Below are 24,092 nucleotides of genomic sequence, written 5' to 3' on the forward strand. Positions count from 1 at the left end.
TGGCTAAGAGGGCCTGGCATGCATGCAGTAGGTGTTCAATAAATACGTGAGGGATGAAGGAGTTTACAAATGACTCCCTTCCCCGACTCTGTGCCCAGTTACCCTCCAAGCCCCTCACACCCCTCTCCTGCAGGCCCAGCTATGCCCCTCAGCTGGGAACAATTCCTGCCTTGAACCTCTAAACGCAGCACTGGGCAGCCTGTGCTGGTCTCTTCCTTTGTGGTCAAGCTCCTGCCTCAGTCCTCCCCTTTAGCATCTGTATCTCTCGGTTTCCTCCCTGTGCCTGTGCCTCTAAGTCATGGTAGCTTCAACCTACTGCCCAAACGTGTGCCTGGCCCTGGACTACCTGTCTAATCTTCATAGCAACCTGCAAGGTGGGTGTTAGTTACCCTCTTTTTTTCAGATGAGAAATGAATTCAGAGAAATGAAGCGATTTTGCACATGTGATTTCTGCCATCCCAGTGTTTCCTAGAGACTGTTCCCCATGATGCTAACGGATGAAACAAATAAAGAAAAATTCATATGAACAAGTGGAGTTTCCATGGTGAGAAATCTTAGAAAACACCAGGTTAAACATGGCAGGGTTATTTATAGCAGAACTTCTCAGAACCTTTAAAACACCCACGTGCACTGCAACCCTGCAGGTGGGGAGGAGCATATGGAGAGGACACTGGTCCCCAAACTTATTTGGACTTACGAACCCCTTTTCAAGGAGCATCTCACCAGGACATGACTTGGAAGTCAACGCCTGCAAACTTAACAGCATCAAGATCTCAATCATTCTGATCAGGGATGCCCACTGGGTGGGGATGGACAAGTGTCTGGCACCTCCACTGTGTCTTTCGGGGGTTTTGGTGCCACACCCATGGCACGTAGGAGTTCCTGGGGCAGAGAGCGAACCCACACCACAGTAGTGGTCCAAGCTCCTGCAGTGATGCCAGGTCCTTAACCCACTGAGCCACAAGGGAACTCCTCTAGTGTGTATCCTGTTTGATCCAGCGACAACCCTATGAAGGAGAACTCATTTACCTTCACTTTCTAGATGGGGAAACAGGCTTGGAAAGGTAGTTTGTCCTATGCTGCCCCACAGATATTTGAAGCAGGTGGACCATGACGCTTGACCATGATGACGAACAAGAAAATAATTGTGAGGGTCCATGGGGACCCCATAGGCAACCATGGAGCCTGCATGACCTGGGGGCAGGGGGTGCAGCTGTGCCCAGATTCTGAGGAATGTCCCCAGCCCTGACAAACTCCTACAGCCACAGCCCCCAAGCTCCTTCCGTCCACGTTCTCGGCATGCTCCTGCAGTTTTAATTAAACGCTGTGCATGGCAGCTCATTAAGGACCAAACAGTTGTTCTATTTCTAAGTAGCCTCAGGACTCCTCACTATTTTTACTGCTGGAACAACATTGCAGAGAATTTTATAGTGTTTGAACTTGGCATTGCCTCTGAGCTGGGCAAGACCTCCAGGCTGGGGCTGAGAGACCATTCTCTCTGCTCCATGACTCCTTCCTTGCTGCATCAAGGATCCGCCTCACCCGCGCTGCCCCCCACCCCTACCCCAGCATCCTTGTCATTACTGGAGGTTCTCATTACTGGAAGTTCAACTCACTTCGGAGCTCCAACGTACACCATTTGGCTGTTTGGTTCCCTGTTTTGTTCCTAGTGCTTTTCTGAGAAACAGCCTATTAACAATATTAGCTACTTATCCTTAGATAGCACTTGCTGGGAGCCAGGCACTGTTCCAAGCTCTTTACCTGTATTAACTCTCCGAAGCCTCACAGCAAACCTATCAGACAAGTACTGTTGGTAGAATAGGGATGGAGTAGGCACATATAAAAGTCCCAATAAAGGATCACAGATAGAGAAGGAAATCTAGGGGACTTTGGGAGACCACTGTAAGTTAATAAATTGCTCAAAAAAGGAGTTCCCTTCATGGCGCAGTGGAAATGAATCCAACTAGGAACCATGAGGTTGCGGGTTTGATCCCTGGCCTCGATCATCGGGTTAAGGATCTGGCATTGCAGTGAGCTGTGGTGTAAGTCGCAGATTTGGCTCAGATCTGGTGTTGCTGTGGCTCTGGCGCAGGCGGGCAGCTGTAGCTTTGATTAGACCCCTAGCCTGGGAACCTCTATATGCTGTGGGTGTGGCCCTAAAAAAAAAAAAAAGAGCAAAAATAAATAAATAGCTCAAAAAAGCCATCAGAACCAGGCAGGCTTGCTTGACTAGTGGTGATGTGAGAATTGCCTCAGGTCGTTTGGTTGGGGGAGGGGGGTGAGGCCTGCATTCAGATTGAGACCTTGAGCAGGAGTTTGAGGACCACCCTTCAGCTGATTTGAATACACACCTTACCAGATACCAAAGAGGAGCTCATACTCCCAGAAAGGAAGAGGTGGGCTTTTCTAACCCCCATGCCCCTTGGGTGATAAAACTGTAGTCCACCGGATCCTTGGATCCTGGGGCAGAGCTTCCTTGCCTGCCTGCATGCATCTCTCACAAGTGTCCTATCCTAATGCATCTATTTCTTGCCTATTACTTTGTCTCTCGCTGAATTCCTTCTGCACAGAGACATGAAGAACTTGAACCTTAGTAAGTCCAGACATCGGGTGATGCCAATTTAAAATGTGGGTTCAAGTCCCAGTCTGGGTTTAGGCTGGGTTCAGGCTGTTATGCTGTCAGTTTCAGGTATGCCTCTAACAGATGGGGAATCAGAGGCAGAGAGACAGGGAATCGTAGGCAGAGAGAGGGTAAATCCTTGGTCCAAGATCATAAACTACTAATCAGTAAGGCCAGGACTCAAAACACAGACAACCTGGCTCTAGAATTTCTACTCTCAATCACTACACCGTACCATCTGCTAGTAAACTCCCAGGTTTTATCCACTACCCTCCTCGGGAGCTGTAATTCTGCCACCACCTCCCAGCCCAGTGATGACAGCTTGGTGGGCCACCTCCTAGGTCTCCAAACATCACCTGGACTGGCATCACCTATGGCAGATGGCATTTTCCAAAGATGATGCAATACCTTCCATCCCACATGCTCTTCTAGAACCTTCCCACTCCCCCTGCTCCTTGAACCAGCGCAGACCCTTGTGATGGCCTCAACCAATGCGGAAAGGACACCATGTGCCTTCAGAAGCTGGATTATATCATGCACGGCTGCCTTCTCTTTGGGGACTCAGCCATCATGTTGTAGGAATAAGGAATAATTGTTAGGAAGAGCCCCATGGAAAGGAGCAGAGGCCCCGGCCAGCTCCTCACTGACAGCCAGCCTCAGCTCACCAGCCAGGGGTCCACTTTGGTTTTGTGACTTTTAAACTTTTTAAAAATTGTGGTTGATTTACAATGCTGTGTCAATTTCTGCTGTAAAGCAAAATGACTCAGTTACATATATACATGCATACTTTTTATATTTTTTGTATCATGGTCTATCTCAGGAGATTGGCTATCCATGCCACCCAGTAGGATCCTGCTGATCCATTCCAAATGTAATGGTTTGCACCTACTAAAGGGGGGCCACTCTGAAAGCTGTCCTCTGGCCCCTACTTGAGTTCCCCTCTTCTAAGGGGAACAGAGGCAAGCTGTCCCCACCCAGCTCTGCCCAAATGGCTGAGTCCTGAGTGAAATAAATGCTTATTGTTGTTGTAAGGCCCCTACATTTTGGGGGTTGGCTTGTTCCACAGCAGCAGATGGCCAGAGCACCTGCAGTGACTGTCTACTGAAGCATCTGGGACTCTGGGTGGTCCCCCCTCATGCAGCTTATTTTACTACTGGCTTTACTACAGGGACCCCTCCTGTTTCTCTGTCCCCACAATTCCTGTCTTCCCTCATGAGAAAGTGATGGCCAATGCTGTTCTATCTGCTCATCTCACTGCAGGAAACAGGGCCTCCTCTCCAGCCTGGATCCAGCTGCCACTCATCTTCTCAGCACTGAAATCTAGCCTCCTCATGACGAGGACCCAGGTTCTTAGGCAGTGGGCTCCAGCCCCATCTCTCTTCTACTTCACAAATTCTCATTTCAGCAATACCTCAATCTGCTATTTGCCCCTTCTATGGAGCTTTTAATTTAACTTTATTTCATTGATGGAAATTGTATTTAGTTCTTTTGCAAACTGGTCAATTTTGAAGGCTCTTCTTTGCTTCAGCCTACTTTCCATCCCCCTTTCATTCTTTAAACATGTAAGACTGACTCCTTTAGGACTGGGTATCTGATGGTTACATTAGTGCCTATTTGGGGGGATCTGATTCTTCAATTTGTTGTTTCTGGCAACTCTTGCTCATGGTGGCTTGTTTCCTTGTGTGCTTGGTGATTTAAAAGTGTGAGCTTATGTTCTTTGCCATTTTTATCTGCAAGAATACCTTGAAGTCTGTATTTAAAAGGGGGTTCTGGAGTTCCCATATGGCTCAGCGGGTTAAGAACCCATGAGGATGTAGATTTGATCCCTGGGCTTACTCAGTGGCTTAAGGATCCAGCGCTGCCACAAGCTGCAGTGTAGGTCGAGGATGCAGTTCAGATCTGGTGTGGCTGCGGCTGTGGTGCAGACTGCTTGGCTATGGCTCCCGAGTTGCTGTGGCTGTGGTGTAGGCTGGCGGCTACATCTCCGAATGGACCCCAAGCCTGGGGACCCTCCATATACCTCAGGTGCGGCCCTAAAAAAAGGACCGAAAAAAATTTATTTACTTAGGGCTGCACTTATGCCATATGGAAGTTCCCAGCATAGGGGTCTAATCAGAACTGCAGCCATAGTAATGCAGGATCCAAGCCACATCCTCAACCTACACTGCAGCTTACAGCAGCAATGATACTAAAACCACTAAGTGAGGCCAGGAATCAAACCTGTATCCTCATGGATACTATTCAGTTTCTTAACCTGCTGAGCCATGACAGGAACTCCAAGAATTTGCCACATTTTAACCTTAGTTTTCCTAACTGCTTCCCTTCTCACCAGAGGTTCTCAAGACATCCTTAGGGAGCTGGGTAACTGCAGAGAAGGGGCCGCTAGAAATGGAGGAGTAAGTGTTAAAACAAAGGAAAGAAATGATAATTTTTATGAAAAAGAAAAATTACAGGTTTGTACCCATTGCAAGAAAAATATTTCACATGAATAACAACTAAAAGGTCAAATGGTGGCGGAGCACCTGAAACAAGTCTTCTCTGAGCCATCCCCCAAGGAAGCTACCCATGCTGTGAAACCCTCTCTGCGCCCCCGCAAGTCCACTGCCAGGTATTTACCCTAGAGAAATGAGGGCTTAAGCCCATCCACCAAAAGCATGAGAAAGTTTCCAGAAACTTCATTCAGTCCCAAGCTAGAAACAAGCAAATCACTAAGAACAAGGGAGCAGATACACAATTTGTAGCATATTCACACCTGGAAGCTCCTGAGCACGGAAAACAAACTTATTACCTGCAACAACACACCACTGTTAGTGAAAGAAGCCAGACACCAAAGAAAACACCCTGTATTCATGCATTTATAGAAGTTCAAAAATAAGCAACACCAGGGATCAAACAGCAGTCACCTCTGGAATGGGGTAGAGACTGGGAAGGGGCACCAGGAAGCCTGGGGCAGGTTGAAAACTGTGCTTATGTGGGTGTGCACATACATAAGGGCTCAGCAAGCTGGACACGGAAGATCCCGGACTCTGCTAGGTATGCCATTCCTCAATTTAATGACAACTCTCCATTTACAGCTTTGCTTGAGGCTCCAGGCCCTTGAAATCAGCACTGTTCTTTCAAGCATTCATTCCTCAGGTGTCCCCTACAGGTGCTTCAGTGAGACCTCACTTGGGAGACCATTCTGGGGTCCCACCGTTCCCCTCCCCCAGCTCCCAACTTCCAACAAGGCAAACCCAGGAGTTCCAAAGGGGCCTCCTCCTCTCCTGGATTCAGTATTGGGGTAAGTTTCAGTTGGGGATGCCAGCACCCGGCACACCGTCCTTCTAAGCCAGGTGGCCCTTGTGTGGCCAGGAGGAGCCGTGGATGGGCTGTCTGGCAGAGGCCGGATGTGGGGAGATCTGTGTTTCCACGCTTGCCCTGTAGGAGGACCACAACAGAAACGTCTTCATAGCAGGTGCTGGAACCAGACCAGGACCATGTCTATGGGAACCAGATACCCTGCGAAAGGGACTCTGTCTTGGGCTTGCTTGCACACTGGCTAGTTCCTCACTTACCCACTGGATGACTTTGATCTTGCCCATGTCAACTTCCTCGCCAATAAAAGGGACCTCAAATACCCACCAGTTAGTGATCAAGAGGAGACTTTGCAGAAGGGCTAATCTAGTTGACACAGTACCTTTTGAATGGATGACAAAAAAGGAGGCTTTAATAGATTTTACTGCCTTACACTGAGAATTTATCATAATATACTGATTTTCTTAGACCAAGATTTATCACAGCAATCTGTTACAAAACTGGTCCTATTAAGCTTTCAAAGCCACCAGGTCTCTCTCTCATGTGCTTGGTTAACAGTAGAGGTGTGCAGTGCACAACCTGACCAATGCTATCTATCTATAGCCTGGCTTGCAGGATATGAGGCACCAGGAAAATATAGGAGCTGTGCCTTATTTTTCTGGCCAAGAGGCTTAAGTTAGCTCCTTCATTCGTGCATGGCATTATTCTTGCTGTGGACTAATTGTGCACTGCCCCCCCGGCGCCCCCTGTTGAAGACTTGGAGATCTTTGGGAGAGAATGAAGTTTAGATGAGGTCACTGAAGGGGGCCCTCATGATGGGATTAGTGCCCTTATAAGAGAAAGTGGCACCAGGTCTCTGTCTCTGCCACGTGAAGACACAGAAAGAAGGAGGTTGTCTGCAAGCCAGGAAGAGGGCGCTCACCAGGAGCCAAGTTTGCACCCTGATTTTAGACTTCAGCCTCCTGTGACAAATACCTTTTTACTGTTTGAGCCACTCAGCCTGTGGTATTTTGTCATGGCAGCGCAAGCTGAATAAGGCAGATTTTGATACCAAGAAGTGGGGGGCCGCTATCATAAATAGCTAAAAATGTGGAAGTGACTTTGGAACTGAGTAATGGGGGAAGACTAAAGAGTTTTTAAGATGCACTCTGGAAAAACGGATGTGAAGGGATTCTGGTGAAGTCTTGGGTGGAATTGAGGAACATGTTATTAGAGACTAGAGCAAGGGGAGGATCCCTGTTTTAATGTGGCAAATAATTTGGGGGAAACTGTCTCCAGTGTTTTGTGAGAGCTAGAACTTTCGAAGGATGAAATTGAACACATAGCTGAGTCTAAGCAGAGCACTGAAGGAGTGGTTTGGTTCTCTCTGACTGCATGGAGTAAAACGCAAAAGAAGAGAGATGAATTGAAGAAGTCATTGTTAAGCAAAAAGAAACCAGAACTTGAAAGATTTGGAGAATTTTCGGCCTCGCTATATTGTAAAAAAGGAGATATCTTGATCTGAAAGGAACACGAAGGGTTCAGCTGAACATGATTTGATAAGGCGATCGAAGTGCAGCTCAAGGACTGACATTTCAGCAGAAGCCAGGAATAGAGATGGGATTACAGTCAGGCCTCAGTATCCGGGGAACTGGTTCCAGGAAACTCAAGGATAATAAAATTTGAAGATGTTCAGATTCCTTATATAAAAAGATATCCTACACACACCCTGTATATACTTTATTTATTTGGCCACATCCATGGCACATCTAAGTTCTGGGGCCAGGGGTTGAACCTGAGCTACAGCAGCAACACCACCAGATCCTTAACCCGCTGAGCCACAAGGGAACTCCCCCTCCATATACTTTAAATCACTCCTAGATTACTTATAATACCTGATACAAGGCAAAACGCTGTGTAAATAGTCATGAATATAACATAAATGCCATGTAAATAATGGCCTGCATGTGGCAAACTCAAGTTTGTTTTATTTTATTTTGTTTTGTTTTGTGGCTGTGCCCATAGCATGTTTCCGGGGCCATGAATCATCCCACACCACAGCAGTGATCTGAACCACAGCAGTGGCAATGCCAGATCCTTAACATACAGAGCCACCAGGGAACTCCCTCAAATTTTGGTTTTTGGAATTTTCTGGAGCTTTTTAAAAAATGTTTTTGGGAGTTCCCGTCATGGCGCAGTGGTTAATGAATCCAACTAAGAACCATGAGGTTGCGGGTTCGATCCCTGCCCTTGCTCGGTGGGTTAACGATCTGGCGTTGCCATGAGCTGTGGTGTAGGTTGCAGACGCAGCTCAGACCCCGCGTTGCTGTGGCTCTGGTGTAGGCCAGTGGCTACAGCTCCGATTGGACCCCTAGCCTGGGAACCTCCATATGCCGCGGGAGTGGCCCAAAGAAATAGCAAAAAGACAAAAAAAAAGTTTTTGATCTGTGGCTGGTTGAACCCACAGATGTGAAGCCTGCAGATATAAGGGCCTACTGTATACAATGACACTGACAGTCTGAGTTCAAGGGGACAGGAAAAAACAGGATGAAATGAAGGAAAACTGTCAGACTCGGATGAGCCTATGGGGCTGGATGACAGAGCTGTCTGACTGTTAGCATGTGCTATTCTTCCAGGAAAGGGAAGGCAGATCCCAGAGGCAATTCGGAGATCATCAGAACCACCCCCTCGGTTTAATAGGCATTCCAGCCCCTGACTAAGCCTAGGGGCCAGGACTTTCTTGTGGGGTGGGGAAAACCTGTGGGACCTTGGGGACAGGGCCCCCACTCAGCAGAGCTGCAGAGAAGGGCCCCCTGATCCAGGGGGTCTGGAAGGCGGAGCACTGAACCAGAGGACCACTCTTGAGACAGAAGATCTGGGGGGGTCTCCCTGGCTCAGCTCTGACTTGTTTGGGAACTCCTTACTCCTTTCATCTTCCCTGCTTCTCCACTTTGGAATGGAAATGCCTAGCCTTGGCCTGGAAGCACATCATCCGTCTGGATTCATGTGTTCATAGCAGGAGAGGAAGTTGGCAAGGGGATGACTCCTACCTGAGACTCACTCCTATCTGATAAATTCATTTATTCACCTGGCCATGCCCACAGCCTGTGGAAGTTCTAGGGTCAGGGATCGAACCCATGCCACGGCAGTGACCCCAGTTGAAACAGGAGGGAAGGGGGCAGGGCACAACTCTTAAAAGGATGACATAGTCCTTGATGTGACAAGAACCAGTTAGGACCAACTAGGTCCAAGAGGGTGGGTGGTTCGACTTCCCCTGGACCCTGAGCTTCATTACAGGCTCACTGTCACACACCAGTTGCTGAACGACAGGCCCACAGGTGCCAGGATAGTTCCAACGCCAACCTAAAGGGTCAAAAAGTGCGAGGTGGTCCAATTCCTGGAAATCTCTGCCTCTTCCCTGCAATAGTTGGAATAATCCTCCCACTCAATAGCCTATGAAATTGCCCAGCCCATAAAAACTCAGCGCCCCATGTTTCCGGACCGCTCTCCTGAGATGACCCACGCTTTGCACTCTCTCAATAAACCTACTTCTTACCTGTCACTTTGCCTCTTGCTGAATACCTTCTGCACTGAGACATGAAAAACCTGAACTTCAGTTAAGTCCTGGGACCAGGTGTGTGATTTTAATTTGAAAAATTTTTAATTTGGGTTCAAGTCCCCATCTGGGCTTGGGCCAGATTTGAGTCCTAGCCTGTGGGTTTGCGTCCCAATCTGAAGTGCAGTGTTTTAAGTCACAGTAGTGACAATGCCGGATCCTTAACCTGCTGAGCCACCAGGGAACTCCCACATCTGATATTTAGATCAGACTTTCAGATTTGGACGTAGACTTGATGCTGGAATTAGTTAAGCCTTTAGGGGATTGTTGAAATGGCTGGAACAAATGTCTTTTTTTTATGAGAAAAGGAGATGCACTGGGGGGCCCAGGTCTGGAATGCTATGGTCTGAATACTTGTGCCCCTGCCAGATTCATATGTTGAAGCCCTAAGGGGATGGTATTTGGAGGTAATTAGGCCATGAGGGTGGAGCCCTGGAGATGGATCAGTGTCTTCACAGGATAGAGAGAGCAAGCGCCCTCTTTCTGCTTTGCAAGGACAGGAAGAGGGCGCTCACTAGAATCCAACCATACTGGCACCCTGGTCTTGAACTTCTAGCTTACGAAACTGTGAGAAATAAACTCTTTATGCTTATGCCACCCAGCCTATGGTATTTTGTTTTGGCAGCGCTAGCAGACTAAGCCAGTCCTCATTATCTGTTGAAGTAACGGTCCCTGAAGAATGTAACTGCTAATGGCTGAAGTTATCATCCCTCACAGGGACAGGTGGATTCTAGGGTGTGAACCTGAGGCACCCCCAGGAGTGAAGGGCTCACAGAGAGGCCTCATCAGAGTCAGTGGGCACGGACGCATCTGAGGGAGAAGGGGTGCTGCCGCCTCCGGAGACAGCGTCCTCCCTTGTGGTCCACAGCCACCCTCTCTTCTGTCCACTGGGGATAGTCTTGGCTCTGAGTTCCGAGGCCCTGCTCTCTGGGATGGAGCCCATTCTTCAAGATGCAAGGGTATTACAGTCCCCGAGGTGGGAGTTTTCCATCCTTATAGCCTCCTTCTGGCTATAAAATTAGAGCTGCCTGTTTCAGGGTGCCATCTGGCAGGTGGGAGGAGAAGGGAGTGGGCTCTGACCCCTCGGGGAAGCCTGGCTTAGAGACAATAAGGAAAGTCATCGAGTGGCTTCTATGCATTTCCTTCCCGAGGTTTCTGCCTTAGGAGAAAAACAGGCATCCTGGGGATGGTGTGGGCCCTGCTAGGAGAACACAGCTGTCCTTGGAGGGGCGGATCCCTGGGGAGTCCACGGTGTCCTGGGCTCCAAGGGGTTTCCTAGAGTCTGAGCCTCTTCCATCCCTTGTTCACTGAGCATCTCCCATGGGTGCCCCTGTGCATGAGGGCCCAAGATATACAGGAAACATCCCCCGCCCTGCCAGTAGCCCACAGCCTGCTGTGGGAGTCAGGCTCGCAGACACTCATTACCAAAGGGGGTGCCATGAGTCCTGTGTGAGAAATGACAGAGCTGTGGTGCTGGGGGAACTGTCCCCTGAAGCTTCCGGGAGGGCTCCCAGAGGAGATCACCTCTGCACAGGGTAAGTCAGAGTTCAAAGGCAGAGGGGGGTCTGGGCACAGCCGAGGGGCAAGGGGGTGGGTTGGCAGTGGAGAAACCAGACACCCGGGCAGGGATGAGGTCCTCGAGGGCCTGTGGGCAGCGCTGAGCAGTTTGGTTTTTATCCAAAGGAGGTGCTGGGAGCTTTAAGATTTCTAGCAAGGCAGGGGGAACTTCCCAAGTGAGGAACGGGGTGTGCTTCCCGAACCCCAAGCTCTCCCAGGAAGCAGCAGCAGGGGTCCGAGCCCTTGGACCCTGGTCTCCTGGGATGTGGGCACCTAGCTGATGCTGGTGGCTGGGGTTGTAATGGAGCAGGATCCTTGGGGCCTCCAGGACAGACCCCTCCCCAGAGGTCTGCTTTAGCTCCTCTCTGAAGTACCAGATAAGAGTCTCCCACACATTTCCTGAGCTGTTTTATGAAAGTGAACCCCGCCCCCCCCTCAAAGGAAGACGTTAACCAGTGGACATACACAGCCCCCAGGCCACCTGGAGCCTAAAGGTTGATAAAGTCCCCTGTGAGCCCACAGCTGCCTCTCTATCAGCACATCAGAGAATTCTGTGGGAGCTGATCACTTATCCTGTGACACCCTCTCTCTCACCTGCCTTTTATTTTGTATTTATTTATTTTTATTGTCTTTTTTTTTTTTTTTTTTTTTTTTTTGGTCTTTTTGGCACTTCTTGGGCCGCTCCCATGGCATATGGAGGTTCTCAGGCTAGGGGTCTAATCGGAGTTGTAGCCACCGGCCTACGCCACAGCCACAGCAACGCAGGATCCGAGCTGCGTCTGCAACCTACACCACAGCTCACAGCAACGCTAGATCGTTAACCCACCAAGCAAGGCCAGGGATAGAACCGGCAACCTCATGGTTCTTAGTCGGATTTGTTAAACACTGCGCCACGACGGGAACTCCCCAGGATAGAGGTTTTAATCGGAGCTGTAGCTGCCAGCCTACACCACAGCCACAGCAACTCGGAATCCAAGCCACATCTGTGACCTACACCACAGCTCACGGCAAAGCTGGATCCTTAACCCACTGAGCGAGGCCAGGGATCAAACCCACAACCCCATGGTTCCTAGTTGGATTAGTTAACCACTGCACCACAACGGAACTCCTCACCTGCTTTTTAAAACTGCTTTACAGTTTTGTGTGAGGAGCTAGCTTTTTTGTTGTGTTCGGTTTTTTTAGAGCAGGAGCCACTTGTCTCCTTGCTCAGCCTGCAATAAACCTTTCTCTGCTCCAAGCTCCGACATTTCCATTTGTTTGGCCTCATTGTGCCTCAGGCACCCAAACTGGTGCTAACAGGGTCCTGCAAGTCCAGCCCAACCCCGGCCGGACTCTGAGTGGGTTTGGGCCACAATGGGCTCCCACGTGTACATACCTTCAGGTCCTTCTGGAAAATTTCAGTGCAGCTTCTCCAGTCATGGCTCAGGTCTTGGGTCTTTTGTGGTCTTAACACCTGAGAGTCCAGGAGTAGGTGAACCCTGAAAGAAGAAATCATTTGTTCACACTGAGAAAGTAGCAAAGCTCCCTACCCCATCAGGCTGGGGTCCAACCAAACTGGGTCATGCGTGGGGCAAGGGTGGAAGCTGAAGGGTCACAGCTACACAGTCAGGGTCCTCAGGCTTCGGAACAAGGCTTTCACGTTCCTCTCTCTTTCCTAGGAATGTATACACACACACACACACACACACACACACACACACACACACACGCGCACGTGCCGGAGCCTGTGCTCCCCATAGCATAGTTCTCAACAAAAGGAGCAGGCTGCTGCCTTCTCTGCTCTGAGCCAGGGACTCTGACTTCCCAATAATCCTGCAAACAAATGAGCTTGACTTTAGCTCCATTACCAGAGCTAACCTGTCCTGACTGATTCACGCCTGATTCGCACTGGAGTTGGGCTTATTCATTATGGATGGTGTGTGCTCTGGGCTGAGGCCTCCAGTGGAGCCCATTAGGCGGTGTGTAGCAACAGACACTTCCCTAAGCCAAGGGGAGGGCTGAGACTCGTCTCCCAGGAAAGGGCCAGGCCTGAGGGCAAAGGGCTGAGTGTAGAGGGATCCTCCCTGCATCCCCCACTGGGGGCAGCCCTGCGCCCTTGGCCCCTCCACTTGCTGACTCTGCCCTGGAGCTTTGGATTTGTAGGTGGGCCTGAGAATCTCCGTTCTAACAAGCTTCCACAGGATGCTGATGCTGATGTAGCCAGCCAGAGGACCGCACTTTGAGAACCACTGGTCTAGCGTCTTACCTGGCACCAGAACCATCCTACAACCTTCCTTGCTGGTAATGCTGGAATGTGTCTTGTTTTTTTCTCTTTTTTGTGGCCATGGCATGCAGAGGCTTTATATGGGATCTTAGTTCCCAGACAACCAAGAACCCTGGTCACAGCAGTGAAAACTCTGAATCCTAACCACTATACCACCAGGGAACTCCCTGCTTCTTCCTCTCAGATGCCTTCTTCCAGTCACCACTCTCTACTGGGTTTTATTTGTCTGTCTGCCCCCCGAGACTGTCCCTAGAGAAGAGGATCTGTGTCTTAATTAACTGTGGATTCCCAGGAACAAAATTTAGCAAAACCCACACTGCTTGAGAACAGTAGTAATCTCTCCAGGAAGTGGCACTGGGAAGGGGTGGGTCCCAAGGGGCACTGCTACTTTTTCATTCTACGTATTGCTATCTTGTCTGAGGCATATGGTGCTCTCGGCCAGGGATCAAATCTGAACCAAAGCCTCCAATTAAGCCACAGCTGCAGCAATGCTGGATCCTTAACCCACTGTGCCGGGCCGAAGATCAAACCCATGTCCCAGCACCCCCAAGGCACTGCCAATCCCATTACACCACAGTGGGAGCTGCTGGTCTGGATTTTTAAAAGTAGAATAATTCGGGAGCTCCCACTGTGGCTCAGCGGTAACAAACCCAACTAGTATCCATGAGGACCATGTGTTTGATCCCTGGCCTCACTCAATGGGTCAAGGATCCAGTGTGGCCATGAGCTGTGGTGTAGCTCACAGACACAGCTTGGATCTGGCATTGCTGTGGCTGTGGTGCAGACCAGCAGCTGCAGCTCCAATTCGACCGCTAGCCTGGGAACTTCCATACACCATGAGTATGGCCCTAAAAGCAAAAAAAAAAAGAAACGAAAAAAAGAAGACGAAGAAGAAAGAAACTTGCATCCTGGCTGTGTGGATGTGGCAAGCTCCTGTGAAACCATCAGAAGATCCCAGCTAGGACAGCAGAATAAAGTGCTAGATTCAATGGGTTTAAAGAAGAGAGAGAACGACTCATGTGTTACCACATGATTAAAAAATAATGTCAAGAGAATGAGAAGGCAAGCCACCGACTGGGGGAAAACAATTATAAAAGACACATCTGATAAAGAACTGCTATCCAAAATGTACAAAGAACTCTTCAAATTCCAAATAAGCAAGCAAACAAACGAACTTAAAAAAAAGGGGGGGGGGGTCAAAGACCTTAACAGATGCCTCACCAAAGATGATACACAGAAGGCAAATACGTATATGAAAATCTGCCCTACCTCACATGTCATCATCAGGGAAGAGCAAATTAAAACAAGACACTACTACACACCTATTAGAATGGTCAAAACCCAGAACACGGACAACGCCAAATTCTGAGGAGGCTGTGGAGCAACAGGAGCTCTCGTTCATTGCTGGTGGGAATACGAGATGGTACAGCCTCTTTGGAGACAGTTTGGTTGTTTCTTTAAAAACTAAACATACTCCAACTGTACGATCCAGCAAGTGTGCTCCGTGGTATGCACCCGCAGGAACGGAAAACTTGTGTCCACATGAACGTCTGCACAGAGGTGTTGACAGCAGCTTTGTTCATAACTGATGTGCTTCAGCAGGTGGATGGACACACACACAGGTACATCTAGATGATGACGTGTTATCCAGACCTACAAAGAAATGAGCTCTCAAGCCCTGAAAAGACAGGGAGGAAACTTAAATGCATATTCCTAAGTGAAAGGAGCCAACGTGAAAAAGCTACCTACCATATGATTCCAACCCGATGACATTCTGGAAAAGGCAAAACTATGGGGACAATCAAAAGATCAGTGGTTACCAGAGGTTAGTGGGGAGGGGAGATGAAGAGGCAAAGCAGAGTATGTTGAGGGCCGAGAAAATGCCTTCTGGTATGACAGCACGGTGATGGACACATGTCATCAGACATCTGCCAAACGCACAGAATGTACACCACCAGAGTGAGGCCTACGGTAAACTGTGGACTTTGGGTGATAATGATGTGTCAACGTCAGGTCATCAGGTGCAATAAATGTACACTCTGATGGGGGAACTTGATGATGGGGAAGCAGTGGGGGCGGGGAGGAAGCAGGGAGCATAATGTAAATCTCTGTACCTTCCCTTCAATTTTGCTAAAGAAATCTAAAACTGTTCTTCAAAAAATTACATTCAAAAAAGGATGGATAAAGGACTATTCCTGCGCATTCCCCTGTGGAAAAGTGACTTAAGAATCTGGTGTCACTGCAGTGGCTCCAGTCCCTGCTGTGGAATGGGTTTGATCTCTGGTCGGGGAACTTTCACATGCCATGGGCTCAGCCAAAACCAACCAACCAACCAAAAAACTATTCCTGGAGTTCTTGCTGTGGGCAATGGGGTCGGTGGTGTCTCTCCAGCTCCAGGATGCAGGTTTGATCCCCAGCCTGCCACAGTGGGTTAAAGGATCCATTTTGCCACCCTGGCAGGAGAGGTCACAACTGTGGTTCACCAGGGAACTCCTTATGCTGTGGGGCAGCCAAGAAAGAAAAAAAAAAAAAAAAAAGACTATTCCTTTTACTAAAGCATCCTCTTTAAAGACAGTGACTCTGTTATCCCACACCCCCACTGAGTCCCAAAATGCATCTAGCTAATTGCATTACTAAGCACCAGGTGCTGCTGAAAGGAGTTTTAAATACACAGTCTTATTTAGTTCTCTGAACAACCATGTGAGGCGGGTACCATTTATTATTCCTGCTCCACATGTGAGGAAACTAAGGCACAGGGATGCTAATTTCCTTTTCAAGGTCACTTGTCTAATTAGCAGTGGGGTTGACATTCACCCTGGGCAGACTAGTTCTGGGACCTGTGTCCTGACCTCTAGGAGGACTGTACTATCTAAGTTATGGACACCTGAGGAGACTCCAAAGATGGAGTCGTATTCATTTACACCTAATCTACTGTCTTCTAGAGAAGATTTGAGGGAACGGCTACCTGATTTTGTTATCCAGAGCTTAAATTGCCTAGAAATGCTACCTTTACTGAAATTTGTGCTAGAAACACAAAGCAGAAACAGAAGCTCAAGCACATGGGCATACCTCCCTCCACCAAAAAATAGTCAACATAGATGTGATCAATGGCTTCTAAGATGTCCTATTCATATTGGTTTCTCATGGGTTCCTGGCAGGCACGCAGCAGCCGGTGCCTAAAGGAGAGGAAAAATGTATGAGCGGCTAACTTTAAACACACAACATTCTCTTCATTGAGTTGATTTCTTCGGTACATTGGGGAAAAGAGCTGTGTGATTTGACTGAGTGGAGGAACCCCTCAGCCCCACCCTCAGAACCCCCTAGAGCTTATCAGTGGAGCTTGGAGCTTCTGGGCTGGAGGGCATTTCAGGAGTTCTTGATCTGAGGTGCTCAGGCCCCATCCAGCCTTACTGAGTCAGCATCTTCAGGAGCTGGAGAGGAGAAGAGTCTGGCCTTTCTTGTTTCTTTTTTTATCTTTTTAGGACCCCACCCTCGGCATATGGAGGTTCCTGGGCTAGGTGTCCAATTAGAGCTGCAGCCTCTGGTCTAGGCCACAGCCACTCAGGATCTGAGCTGCGGGATCTGTGTCTGTGACCTATACTGCAGCTCATGGGAATGTTGGATTTTTAACCCACTGAGCAAGGTCAGGGATCAAACCTGCATCCTCATGGATACTAGTCAGATTCGTTTCTGCTGAGTCACGATGGAACCCCCCCCCCACCTTTTTTAAATGCCTTGAAAGTGATCCCAATATGTTGCCAGAGCTGAGAGCCCCCAGGAAGGTCCCTCGCAGCTTTAAAGTTCCAATTCTCACTCTGAAATACCTCATTTAAAAAGCTTTCTGTGTTTTCAATCCTTCCTCACGGCCCCAGAATCCTGGCGGGGCTTTTGGGGAGAAAATGGGACTGGCTTGGTTTGGAATTTAATCACCTCCTTGGAAGCAGAGCCCAGCTCCCCAGGGGGCTGCTTGTTCACCTCCTGTGAGGCTAGTGGATTTATTTATGGTTTCTGATCTTATTTATTTCCCCCGCCTCGGAGCTGTTCTTCTGCATACAGAGAACTCTGCCTGCCCAGTCAGGGCTGCGTGAGCTGGGCCAGGATGGATGGCAGAGTTAGCCCAGCCCATTGGCTGAGGAGCCAGTTGCCTTCCTGGGGGTGATTTATGTGATGCGACAAGGCCCTGCCTGCACCCAAATGTCTCCCGGACGAGCTTTGCTGGCACTGGGCTCCGGGATGGATGAGGGAACACAGGCCGTGTGTGCAGGAAGCTCCTGGAAAAATTCTGTTCTAACGTGGAGGACTCAGTTCTGCCTGTTTATCCCTTTGCTTCAGAACCAACCCAGGAGGACAACAGCCAGCACTTGTTCTGATGCATGTCTTCCCCCTCCCCCACCTTCTATGGCCAAGGACCAGTTTTGAGGACCGATGTTGGAGGCCACAAAGTGAGGGAGGACTCTCATTTGTACCTGATTTCTACTTTCCTTGCTATTTCACTCAACACCCACTTCCTCCCCCACCCTTTCGCTCCCACCACCCTTGACAGGCTCCTGCCCAGTAAATGGAGGATCAGTCTGGATCTAATAAAAGAACAGAAATCAATTCAAGTACACAGTGGAGGGAATGGACTGCAGGTGCCTGGTTACACAGAGGTTGGAAGGGTCAAGGGCCAAACGGGGCGAGAAGCGACCGGCAGCTCCTGGGCAGGACAGCAGGGAGAGGGAAGGGGGCGTCGACAGAAACTGGATGCTGAGCCACCTGGGACCATGTCGGCGTCTGGAGCCGGAGCCCGAGCTGGGCCACAGCTGCTCCAGGCGGGGACAGAGGCCCAGACCCGCTGTTTCTTTCCTGACCCTCCGCTCCCAGCTGGGAGGGTGAAACCCAGCTGACTCGGGGTGTGGGGAACGCAGCCTGCTGCGACCCTCCCCGCTGATGCAGAGCAGGGGAAGGGCAGGGCGAGGATTCCAGGACAACAGGCCCAAGAGGAACACAACGGGATCGCCAGACCACCCGGTACCGCCTGGGAGGCCACTTTGCCAAGACCCCATGGCTAGTTCGAGTTTGGGTCTAGGCCTCCGCTGACCACTCCGAGGCAGGGACCCCAATGCAGACCTTCCCTGGGGAGGATATGTCAGGCCCCTGGCCCTGGCCCTCTTCTTTAGGACGAGGAGCTGCTGTGAAGGCAGGGAGCTGCTAAGAAGGGGTTGACTTAGGGGCTGGTGACTCACCGAGCTTCTCTTTCTGGGCTCCAGCCACGTGAGTCACCGCAGAAGAGACGATGCCATGTGCCCGTCTGTCCATCTCCTCCACCTGCACCTGCTCTGGGCAAGGCGTCTCTCCCAGCCTCCCCTGCGCTTAGCTGCGGCCACGTGATCTGTCCCAGCCAATGGCACGTGAGCAGGAGAGAGCAGGGTGGGGGTTCTTCCACTCAAAGGCGCTTAAATGCAGGTGTGAGACACCACCCCCACCAGGTCCGCTTTTTCTGCCTCACCTGGAAGCTGGCGCATGTTGGTAAGACACCAGGAGAAACAAGCAGTCATGATTTCTGTAGAAAGGATGGCTGCCTTGGAGAGTCACACAGTCTGCAATGGAATGTGTGTGCAAGAAAATCTTCATTGCATAACATTATTGCATTTTGGAGGTGTTTTGATTGTTTTCTGTTGTTTTGTTTGTTTGTTTTAACCACAGCACACCCGACATTCCTGAAATACAGTTGCTCCTCCCATTCTTTCAGCCCCAGCCATATGTTTCCACAAGGACACCCCCTTTGGTTTCATTTCAGTAGTCCTCGCTAAGGCTGTGATCTCCAAAAAGGCCAGGGACTGCCTTGGGCACTGCAAGCTAGCGGAGTGGGTGGTGCAAAGGGGGAAAAGTAGCAGTTGAGTAAATGGATGAGTGAAGTTAAAAATGTATAAAAGCAGGACCAGAATTAGATCCTGGCTTATCCTGGAGTATTAGATGGAAAACACTCAGTCTAAGGAAGCTTGAATATAATTCAGGAGAAGCTTGATGGATTAGAAAAATGATCCATCTAGGGGAGTTCCCATTGTGGCTCAGTGGTAAGGAATCTGACTAGTATCCATGAGGACGTAGGTTCAATCCCTGGCCTTGCTCAGTGGGTTAAGGATCCGTCATTGCTGTGAGCTGTGGTGTAGGTCGCAGACAGGTGTAGGCTCAAATCTTATGTTACTATGGCTGTGACACAGGATGGCAGCTGCAGCTCTGATTTGACCCCTAGGGAACTTCCGTATGCCACATCTGAGGCCCTAAAAAGCCAAGAAAGAAGAGAAAGAAAAGAAAAATGATCCATTCAGCACAGGTAAAATACATGGCAAGGCTTTTAGAAGTTAAGCACAAGCCCTGCCAAGGGAGGAGGAGGTGAAAACAGAATCCAAGAGGACCCAGGATTGTAGGGGACCACGTGCCTGATTAGTGTCCTCAGTGAAGGGCCAGCCTCCACCATTGGGACAGGGCCCAGGAAGGAGGAAGCAGCACATGCAAGACAGGGTGCGATCATCCCACTGCACTTGGCCTTCTCCAGGCATCTTATTTTAGCTGTCACATTTAAGAAGGATTTGAGGTTCTGGAGGGGAGCCAGAGCCAATAGGAGAAATTATGAAAAGTTGGGGAAAAAAATAGAACCTGTAGGAAAAGCCTACAGGGTGGGTGGGAGTTAAATGGGGCTGGGGGAGGCAGGTAGAGGCTCAGGGGAACAAAACTCGGGGACCTGGGTTCATATAGCAGCACGAGAGACTCAAGTTAGACTCTAGGCAGCAAAGCTTGGTTGAGAGGGGGTGATACACTGGAAGAGGTGGTTGGGCTTCTGGTGATGTCATCACTCCCTCGGCTGTATGCCTTCTCAGGACACCTCAGTGGGCCTTCCCCTGGTCCCACAAAGGGCCTAACACACAGGGTGGCTGGGAATGAGGTCCTATAGGTGTTGGAAAGCGAGAGAGGACCTGATAATGTCACTGGTGTCACATGACAAGAAAGAAGAGGAGCTTGGCCAGTGTCTGCCTACATTGGCTTAAGGGCCGGAAGCAGGGGGCTGGACCAGATGACTTCTGTGGGTTTGGAAACTCCTCACAAGACCTGGAGAAAGGGCACCGTTTTAGGAATTGGATAATCGACGCTTCTCCCCTCAGTTATTCTGCATGACTGAACCCCTAGGAAATGTCTTACGTCTGTTGAATCAGTCGACATGTTCTAACCATAGCCCTAGGACAGGCTTTAGAGAAAGGGTCATGGAGAAGTGAGGAAGCCTTCTGTGTCCCAGGATGTCAAGACTGGAAGGAGGCTGGGAGGAGCAAGGGACTCTCAAGTATGATCTCCCTGCAAGAGAAAACTGATCCAGTCCCCCAGCCAAAGGGCCTCTGTTCTTCTCAGACCTACATCAGCATCTGAGCAGGACATATGAACCCGTCTCCCATTCCCAGAGACGCCCCTCCAGGATCTCCACTCCACCCTCCAGCCTCAGCATTGCCCTGAGGCACCTCCACATGGCTGCCTCTTTCTCTCCACAAGGGGGCGATCTCTGGGCTTTCTCTTGCTTTTCTAATGCTTTTAAGGCAAACCACAACCCTTCCTTGGGTCTATGGAGGCATAAGGAGTTAAAACAATGGCCTTCAACTCACTTACTTGCTCTTAGGGACGGTCATTGGTCTTATAGATTGCCCCAGTCCCATCTGATCCCTACCTCTTTCTCCAACTGGGATGCTGCAGCCACCCTGCACCTGGCCACTAGAGGGCGCCATGCCATCACCACCACCCTAGCAATCCGGCCCTACCCTTCCTTATAGAACAGGATTCACACTGGCACAGAGGAGCCAACTAGGAAATCTCAGGATAATCTAAGGGGCTTAAATCAAAAGGCATAAAAGGCTGAAAGCTAGATAAAAACACGTGCCCAGCACTGTGCCAGATGCCAGAGATTAAAAAGAGAATGAGACGCACACCTGCCCACTTCTCAGTCCTAAATGGGAAACAAACAAGGAAACAGGTCATTACTATGCAGTGGGGTGAATCTAGGGGGTTCGAGAAATGTTCCCTGCTGAACCCCCAAGAGGGGTCCCTGCCCCCCACCCCTGCCCGACTGCAGCAGGGAGCTCAGGGATGATTCCTGGAGGAGCCAATTCTTGAAGGATGAGCAGGAAGTAGCCAGGTGAAGAAAGGAAGGGCATCCTAGGGAGCAGGAACAGCATGGGGAGAGGCTCAGAGGCATGAGAGTTTTCAGACTGGAATGTGGGTCATTAGAGCTATGCCCTAGTCTGAGCAGCAGGATCTGTTCCTTTCCTTGCTAGTCAGAGAAGACCCCAAATGTGTTACCCCAAGAGCTTAGTGGGTCCCAGATTCTCCCGTGGTACTGCCCTCTCCCTCCTCCTCCTTTCCCTCTCCTCTTCTTCCTTCCTGGGGAGGTGTCACTCCATCCTCACTGGTGGATGCTGACCTCCCAGTTTAGGTATTATTGTCATTTTCAGTTTGCTGATGAGGAATCCAGGGCCTCAGCAAGAAGTAGGAACCTGTCCAAGTTGGATGGCTGGTGACCAGGCCTTCTGAGCCCAGAGCCTGTGGTTTGTGCTGACTAGGAGAAGGGACAGTGCCACATGCACTCTCTCCTCAATGGCCTATAAAGTTGGCACTAGCCTTTTTTTTTTTTTTTTTTTTTTTGGCTGAGCCCTTGGCATGCAGAAGTTCTGGGCAAGGGTTTGAACCTGACTCACAGCAGTGACAACCTGATCCTTAACCCACTGTGCCACCAGGGAACACCAGAACTAGACTTTTTTGTTTGTTTGTTTTGGCTGCATCCAGGGCATGTGGAAGTTCCTTGGCCAGATATCGAATCCATGCCACAGCACTGACCTGAGCCAGTGCAGTGACAATACCAGATCCTTAACCCATTGCCCCACAAGAGAATTCTAGCATTTTTAAGCAGGTGTTTTTCTTTTTTTTTAATGGAGGTTTTCTGATTACAGAACTAATGCATGCTTGTTATTTTAAAAATCAAACAATACAGAAATTCACAATTATGGGTAGTAAAATTACTTACAGTAAAATGGCCCTCCTTACCCATCTCCTTCCCCAAAATAATACCACTTGGGATATATTTTCTTCTCAACTTTCCCATGAATTTGCAAATGTATGTTATTGTACATTTAAAAAAAAAAAAAAAAACCTTTTTATGCCCACACCCATGGCAAATGGAAGTTCCCAGGCCAGGGACTGAATCCAAGCCACAGCTTCGGCAACACTGGATCCCCTAGCCCACTGCGCCAGGCCAGGGTCCGAACCTGCACCTCCACAGTGACCCAAGCTGCTGCAGTCAGGTTCTTAACCCACTGCAACACAGCAGGAACTTCTTACTGTACATTTTTAATGGAATTAAGTTTTTCTGCAATTTGCTCTCCTCACTTAACACTCAATCTTGGACAACTTTTCATACCCGCACACATTGCTGTGTTAAGCAGGGTCTCTGTGATCCCCACTTATCGCCGAGGAAGCCAGGCTTAGGGAAGGTTGGTTGCCCCAGGCACACAGCCCACAAGGAACAGGCTTGTCAGCCCGGCAGGATCCCGGCATCCAGCGGGGACCAGCCCACAGCTACACCCACCCACTCACCGCTTCTCTCCCAGAAGCCTTGGTACCATCGTCAGCTGCTGGGAATTTTTAGGAATGGATTTCTGTGTCATTTGTAATAGATCAAGAATATCCCAGCGAGACAGATTGCCTGAACCTTTGGGGTGATTTTCTATGAGCTGATAAAGTCCTGTCAGTTGAAAATCAAGGCTCATCCCTCTTGTTTGTCTCAATGATTCCTTCTTTCAGGAAGGCAGTTTTTCAGGCAGGAGGTGGGGGTGGAGTGCAGACCTGCTGACCCAACAGCCTCCCGAAATAGCGCAGTATCCTCATCCGGACTGGAGGAGGCAGGCTCCTGGGGATTTAACCGGGAGCATCCCTTTGCCTCTCGCTCTCACTTCTAACTGGGAACTGGTTAGAAATGCAGAATCTCAGGCCCCACTGCAGACCTGCTGAATCAGAATCTGCATTTTAACAAGATCCCCAGGAGACTCCTATGCAGAACAAAGCATGAGCAGCACAGCTTCGGCAGTCTTCCGAAGCCTGTAAAGCCAGCCCATGGCTTCTTTTCTAGATGCTTAGCTGATGGGCTCGGTATTGGAAAACTTAATAAGAGCTAGCAATTACAGGGACGCTTCTATGTGCCAGGCAACACTGCAAGTGTTTTACTTGTCTTAACTCATTTAATCCTCCCAAGGATACTCTGCAATGAGGTACCATTACCTACTCTCTTACAAAGGAAGAGACTGAGGTTCAGAGAAGTTTTCTTGAGGTTGTGTGCTAACACACGGGTAAGCTGGGACTCCAAGCCAGTCCCCTAGGATCTCAACCACCACACCCCACTGCCTGCAGGAAGATGAGACCATCTGATGCAAATCTGTTCTGATAGACACCTCCCAAGCAGCATTTCTCGGCACTCGCCAATACATCTTGTTCTAGCCCTTCCTGCCTTCTGCCTCCCCAAACCCTGGTCAGCTACGGGAAGCCGGGCAACTCAGCATGGGTGTCATCACTGCCTTCATCACGATGCTGAGCCCCAGAGGTAATGACAGCACATTACATTTGCAAAACCCTTTATGATCCATTTATATCCCTGTATCCTCTCAAGAACCAAGCGAGATGAGACAAATGGGCAAAGGAGGTCAGAGACGCCAAGTGACTTAGCCAAGGTCACACAGCACAAAGATGAGCAG

At 49.6% G+C, this 24,092-nt stretch overlaps 1 protein-coding gene across 3 annotated transcripts in view; it reads right to left on the reverse strand.

The window, feature by feature from the left end:
* LRFN2 (leucine rich repeat and fibronectin type III domain containing 2) overlaps positions 1 to 24,092 on the reverse strand; it is a 305,256-nt gene that overhangs the window by 26,643 nt on the left and 254,521 nt on the right. For 2 of the 3 annotated variants that reach the window (XR_014810082.1, XR_014810083.1), the window contains exon 4: positions 12,442 to 12,544. The exons of the other annotated variant lie outside the window; for it this stretch is intronic. The gene's annotated coding sequence lies outside the window, so the exon portion shown is untranslated. The remainder of the gene's footprint in view (positions 1 to 12,441; positions 12,545 to 24,092) is intronic. 3 annotated transcript variants of the gene reach the window in all.

Source organism: Sus scrofa, chromosome 7 (genome assembly GCF_054392235.1).
Source record: "Sus scrofa isolate SSC_HxYL_T2T_F1_AM1 chromosome 7, Sscrofa_HxYL_maternal_Yorkshire_Landrace_v2.0, whole genome shotgun sequence".
Lineage (NCBI taxonomy): Eukaryota > Metazoa > Chordata > Mammalia > Artiodactyla > Suidae > Sus > Sus scrofa.